Here is a 6,941-nt window from a genome sequence, read left to right on the forward strand (position 1 = left end):
TTGAATGCATGTTGGGTGAGAGGACCACATCTGTGTTCATTCCACAGATATGGAATGTCCAGATGGACAAATCCACAGAGCCTGGGAGGAGACCTGTGGTTGCCAGGGGGTGGGAGTGGGTGGGAAACTGGGGGTTCTTGGGGGTGGGGCTAAAAAGGGTATAGTTTCTTTGATGGTCATGAAAATGTTCTTTTTTTTTTTTTTAAAGATTTTATTTATTTGACAGAGACAGAGACAGCCAGCGAGAGATGGAACACAAGCAGGGGGAGTGGGAGAGGAAGAAGCAGGCTTATAGCAGAGGAGCCTGATGTGGGGCTCGATCCCACAACGCCGGGATCACGCCCTGAGCCGAAGGCAGACGCTTAACCGCTGCCATCCAGGCGCCCCATGAAAATGTTCTAACATTGACTGTGATGATGGATGCACGGCTCTGAATTTACTAGACACCACTGAATTGCACACTTCAGAGGGGTACATTGTAGGGTATGTGAGTTATACCACAGTGAAGTTGTCAAAGATCAAAGAACATAGGCCATTTAGAAAGTGCCTGGCCCAGTGTCCTACCCCTTGTGTGTAAATAAAGCAATGAATACTTAAAAGATCATACATGATAAAATGAAAAAAATGAATCCAGACCACACAGAGAGGTGCCTGGCCCAGCACCCTGTACCTCTCAGCACCTAATAAATGTTGGTCTCTTTCCTCAAGTCCACGTCTGGGGCTCCCAGGCTATGCCAGCCATCTGCTGTGGGCCAGGTCCTGGGCAGGGTACAGAGAGCCCAGAGCCAGCCAAGTCACGGTGCATGGCAGCCTGCAGCATGCTCACTTTCTGGGCAAGACACCTCAGGATCTGTCTGCCAAGGTAACAAAACCAAAAGTGGATTGCGTGGTGTTGAAGGATGTGAGCGCCCCAGCATGAAGCCTCAGCAATGCTGTATTAGTCAGTATACAGCTGCGTAACAAGGAGGCCAGAACATACAGTGGCTCGATCTCAAAATTAATTTCTCCCAAAAAGGCCAGATAAGCAGCCCAGGGCTATCTGGGCTCCCTTACCTTCTCTGCTCAGCCGTCCTCAGCAGGTAGCTTCCTCCTCGGGTCCCAGATGGGAAAGGAGAAGGAGAGGACAAGCTTCTTCACATTATTTTGGCCAGAACTTATTCATGGCCGTGACTTGTTGCAAGGGAGTCTGGGAAATGTAAGATGTTGTCAGAACTTCTTCATGGCCATGACTTGTTGCAAGGAGTCTGGGAAATGTAGGCCATGGTCAGAACTCATTTGTGGCCATGGCTTGTTGCAAGGGAGTCTGGGAAATGTAGGCCATGTGCCCAGGTTAGCATGCCGTTACTTGACGGCCACGGAATGGGGAGGAAGGAAGGGATATTGGGCTCCAGGCACGTCGCCAATCAGCTCTCTCATTTGTATAGTAATTGTATCAAGGGTTGCTTGGGAGATTAGTGGTTGGGGGTATGTATGCCCTCAAGACACAGGAACTGCCCTGAGGACCCCATGCTGTGGGTTGGGAGGATGGAGTGAGGAGGTCTGACCAAGAGAGCCCCCGAAGGTGAAGTGCAGACCGGGCACAGAGTGAGTCATCCCTGCTTCCACAGCAACAGCCCAGGATGAGCGGAACCCACTGGGAACCCAGACACTCAGCCTCTGCTGCCCTCAGCTGGGGTGGACCAACCAGGAGTGTTACCTTCTGCTGGGGGCCCAGCCGAGCTCCTGCAGGCACTGTCCATCCGTGAGGTTGACTCGGCATGCCCAGTGGTCATAGCTCTTCCCTCTGCTCTGGCCCCAGACCCACTGGTCATCCGGACGCTCGATACACTCTGTTTTGAAAGTAAAACAAACTCTTTTGAAACTGCTGCTGAGTGCACAGACTGAAAGTCTCGCCCCCTCCCTTGGGGGCTGGTGGACATCTGAGATTCGGGGAAACCTGACAGGAGAGGCCGTGTGTGGGATGACTGCCCTGCTCCAACCCTCTGAGGCAGCAGAGGCCCACAGTTCAGACTGAGGGCAATAGGGAGCCTGTGAGGGATACAGAGGGAGAGCATTTCAGCAAGTCAGGGCAGCATAGCTCCATTAGAAGGATGATGCACTTCATGGTAGAGTTCAATTGGAACAAGATAGGGGTGACCTATATGAGTGACATTTTAAAATAGGAATCTGGATTTAGTGGCACTCAAGCCAAAGGGGGCCCAGGTCATGCCCAAGGCCCCCCAAAACAGGCTCAATCTGAGGTCTCAAAGGCAGGAATCTGGGGCCCCTACTGGGGAGCTCTGGGCCCTAGCAGGGCAGAGGGTTTGAGGCAGGGCCCTTGCCGTCTATGGTGGCCGAGGTGAAGGACGATAGCGTCAGGATCTCCCTTTGCTGTTTTCCTCTCACCTTGAACCGTCTGTGAAGCCAATGGGCTGGGGGAAGGAAGGCTGTGATAGGCATGGAATGACAGGATGTGTGCGGGTGTGCCCAACCAGTACTTCCTGCCACAGGGCCTTTGCACACACCATTGCCTCTGGTTAGCATATCCACTCCCGCCCCCCACCTCACTCAGGTGACTCCTATTCTGGCCTCAGATCCCAGATCATGGGGCACTTCCCAGGGCAGGTGTCTCTGATTTCCTGGGCTAGGGTCCCCAGACACAGAGCCAGGCCCCTGGTCACTCACGACTGCTGGTGAAATGAGTGAAGAGAAGAGCACCCCAAACCCCCACACTCGAGCCCCTGAGCCTCGGCAGCCATAGCAAGGTCAACACCGGTGCCCTCCAGGGCAGCTCCAGGTAGGAGCCTTAGGTGGTGGGAGAGGAGATGGTGGGGTGGGGGTGGCATAGCCTCTGAGGCTGGAGGGCCTCAGTGGCAGGTGGAGTCGTGCTCACGGCCGTGGCTTCCGTGGCCAGGCTGCCTGCATGCTGCCACCCATGAGCGGGGGCGCCGGGACAAGCGACTCAAGCTCTCCTTCAAGACAGCTTCCCTTCTGTGAGCTGGGGATAATGATGCACCCTGTCGGGCTGTCACAAGAACTAAATTAGATGTTCATGGAAAGGTTTTAGGACACTGCTTGGTGCATCATAAGTGGATGCGTCAACTTTATTTCTTCCTTATTTGTTTCAAAATGAATTAAAAAAAAACACACAAATGATGCATAAATGATCTAGGCACAAACTTAAAAGAACCAAAAAAAATTTAAAGAAAGAATTTAAATCCCCAGAGATCTTGCCAGCTAAAGAAACTACTTGGAGCAGTTGGGGTCAGGTTCGGCTGAGTAACAGACAACCCCCCAAACAGCAGTGGTTTCAACAAGATAGAAATTGGTTTTCATTTCATGTGGAAGTCTAGGAGCAGATGGGAGGTGGTCCTATTTTACAAAGACTTCAAAGATTGAGGCCCCTTACTATTCCCTGAGCCGTCACCCTGGAGACATGATTCCCCCTCTAACCTTTGGTCCACTATGGCAGCTGGAGCTCCAGCCATCACCTCTACATTCCAGCCAGCACGATGGAAGAAGGGATGAAGAAGGTGCATGCCACTTGCAATATGTCATTTCTTTCTCTTTTATCTCCCATTGGTAACATGGCCACGTTTAGCTGCAAGAGAAGCCAGGATATATGATCTTTATTAAGGTAAGCCGTGTGCTCAGCTAAAAATTGTGGGTTCTGCTACTAAAGACGGGAGAGTCCATATCAGGGGAAAGCCAGCAGTCCTGCCATACTGCATTTGTCATCTCGAGGAACACACTTCCTTCTCATTCTTCCAGGGTGAGAACACACACACACACACACACACACACACACACACACACGCAGGAAAGCAGGATGTTTGCTTTTGTGTTTCTTACCTTTTTAATTCAAATGCAGATGGCAGGTTCCTTCCCAGTCCCCAGACAGAGAGCCACAAGATCGTTTTTAAAGATGGCTAGTAATCTCATCACACAGATGCTTGATGATTCCACCAGGATCGAGAGACGCTCAGGCTGCTGCCAACTTCCAGGTATTATAACCTACACGGGGATGAACACCCCTGAACCATCATCTTTGTACCCGGTTGGCACATTTCCTTCGCAGAAGTTCCCAGAAGTAGAAATGCTGAGTCAAAGGGGATACACTTTTGACATTTGGACATGAATTGAGAAATTGTCCTCCAGGAAGGCTGTCCCAGTGAGCAACCCCCCCCCGCCATCACCCTGGCTTTGGTGGTGCAGGTAAGCAGGGCAGAGCTGGGAGGTGCCCAGATCTGAGGCTCACCCCCCTCCCTACCGCACCCTGGCTCCTTCTCCTCACAGGGTTGGGAGGCGTGCGCGTCCAGTCCTCCGGGGGACCCCGGGACGAAGCTGATGGTGAGATCCTGCCCTCTCCAGACAGTCGCAATGAGCCGGAGCCTTCCCAGGTGCCTGGGGATGCTTAGGTTCAAGTTAAGCAGGGGACCACAGCCTCCTGACCTGCATGGGGGAGCAGGCGGCCTGTGGGAGACGAGACCCACCCCTCAACTAGATGGATGGAGAGAGCTCAGCCACCAAGACATGGGATGTCCTGTCTGGGAGAGCTTATCGGGGGGGCAGCCCCCTAGCTCCCAACCTCAGCTGGCAGCACAGTTCCCGATTTAGCAAATAAAAATACAGGGTATCCACTTAGATGTGAATTCAGATAAACAACAAATAATTTTTAGTATGCCCCAAATACTGCATTGGATGAAGAATTGGGGAAAGTGTATGCTACTCGTTTCTTAAGGAAGGCTCCTAAGAATGTGAGATGGGTTCTGTTTTTTCTCTCCACATGGCAGCACCCGGGACCGCTGGGAGCAGTAAGCCCAGTGGAGAAATCCTGGGCTCTGGAGTGAGACAGCTGGATTCAAGTCCTGGCCTCTTGTACCTTGAAGCTGTGGACTTCGAGATGAGTTACCCACCTCTCCGTTCCTCAGTTTCCTTGTCTGTAAATACCGGGGCGATGGTAGCGCTGACCTCACAGTGACCGGTAAATGAGCGCCGTCTGCTTTCAGCAACATGGAAGCAGAGACTAGCGCCAAGCCCTCTGGACAGAGTGTTCAGAATCCCGTGAATGATAACACACACCCCGTTAGAGCAGCGCTGGGGGCGCGAGAAGCAAAGGATATCCCCTCGAGGTGGGAATGGAGAGACCCAGAGGCCTAGGTTCTAACACCACGCAGGGACCAGAGGTGAGGCTCCCGTCCCGCACAGGACAGACGTCGGGACTGAGAATCCCGCATGGAGATGGGGCTTCTAGAATGCTCATGCTCGGGAGGTGGGTGCGGGAGCCCGACCTGCCCACTGCCCCAGCGGCGGGGGAGGTTACCTGGCCTGGGAACCCAGAAGCACGCACACCACTCTGGCCAAGCCTTCGGTCAGATTATCCCCTTCTACCGGCTTGTTGCTCTTCCAGGAAATGGAGGAAAACTCAGGGTCTGAGTAACTCGGGGTGATGGGGGGTGGGTGGTGTCTGCTTATTTTTCTCATTTGTTTTTAAATTTTTACTGCTTTTCTGCATTTCTCAGGTTTGGTAAGAGGGAAACCAGGGTTCAAAAGGCCTTCTGCTTCCCCACACCCTCCCATTCCTCTGTCCCACTGTGGCTTCTTGGGGGAGGGACCAGTGGCCATACCCCCACCTGTGCACACACACCCGCCCCCGCTCAGCCCCTGGGGTGGGGGGCAGTCCCACCCCATGTGCTACATTCACCTTGTTCAGCAGCAAAGATCAAGGCCAGGACGGGAGAGCACGCACGAGAGGCCAGGTGCATGCAAAACCCCGGGTGACGGTGGAGGGGATGGGGTGCTGGGGTGGGGGCTGGAGGGCCAGCGGGGGTAAAGGGAGCAGAGCCGGGTCCCAAGCACCCTGCACCCAGCTTCCCCTGGGGCTAATCTCTCATAACGGCCGCCTGCCCATCCACAGTAAGAAGTTCATGCTGGTTTAGCACCACTGCCTAACTCTCAGGCTTTCACGTTTCTGTCTCCTTCTCCGGGCCGCGTCAGTGCGGGTCAGCCGTGCTGGCAGGCGCGTCCCCTGTCCATTCCCGTTCACGGCTCCACCGTCTCTAACTGCGGGCAGACAGCACCGTGCTCCGGACGGACGCTTGCCATGACAGACGCTGCAGGGGCCTTCGAGTGCCCGTCTCCGTGGGAGTGTGGGCGAGGGTTTCGGGGCAGAACCGGCTGGTCAGGGGATGAGAAGTCTCAGCTCCACTAGGAAAGGTGGAATTGCTTCCCAAAGTGACTCCACCCATCCTCCACGAAGGTGTTCATTCCCTTCTCCCCCTTCCTGGGCCTCCCGTGGGACCATGTCTGGGGGCTTGGACTTGGGTGGAATTCCAGGGGAGGAAAGGGCAGGCGTTTTGGGGGCCTCAGTGGGCACACATGGGCGGGAAGGGAAGGTAAAGAAGGGAGGGGAGGGGGACAGGGCTCAAAGCCTTCCATCCGTGGGCCCTGTGAGCCCCGTGACCTTGCTCAGCCTCGCCTTTGCCATTTGCTGCACAAAGGCAGGGCCGGGCTCCAGACGCTGGGGGACCCGGTGGTGGCTGTGTCGAGAGCCCGTCAGCTTCTAGAGGCAGGACTTGCTGGGTTCACTCTCGGAAGTGGGAGGAAGAGAAGAAAGGGGTCAAGGATGATGCCGGACCCGTGACCTTTAGGTTTTTGTTTCCCTGCCTCTTTTGGGTCATCCCCCCTGGCTTCCTACTCTGGAAGCCCCTTGGGGAAAGGGGTCATCTTCTCCATCACTGTGCCCCCCACCTCGCTGCCTGCGGAGGGCACCCGATGGGTATCTGAGGAATAAATGAATGAGTGGTGAGCCCGTGGCACAGTCTCTTGCTTGCTCAGGGAGTGTCATGGCCTGAGCTGTGTCCCCCAAATTCCTGTGTTGGAGCCCTGACCCCCAGCACCCCAGGATGTGACTGTATCTGGAGACTTTGAAGAGGTGATTAAAGTAACATGAGATCACCGGG

At 54.4% G+C, this 6,941-nt stretch overlaps 1 long non-coding RNA gene across 1 annotated transcript; it reads right to left on the minus strand.

Annotated features, from left to right (window-relative positions):
- Positions 1-337: 337 nt before the first annotated feature.
- Positions 338-4,592, minus strand: LOC117796818. Its single transcript, XR_004621513.1, has 5 exons — positions 3,832-4,592; positions 3,433-3,580; positions 1,697-1,829; positions 1,054-1,186; positions 338-854 (listed from the first exon to the last, which is right to left on the minus strand). It is a non-coding gene; the product is annotated as an uncharacterized LOC117796818 (long non-coding RNA).
- Between the last annotated feature and the right edge of the window lie 2,349 nt (positions 4,593-6,941).

The sequence above is a fragment of the Ailuropoda melanoleuca genome, chromosome 16 (assembly GCF_002007445.2).
Source record: "Ailuropoda melanoleuca isolate Jingjing chromosome 16, ASM200744v2, whole genome shotgun sequence".
In the NCBI taxonomy this organism is placed as follows: domain Eukaryota; kingdom Metazoa; phylum Chordata; class Mammalia; order Carnivora; family Ursidae; genus Ailuropoda; species Ailuropoda melanoleuca.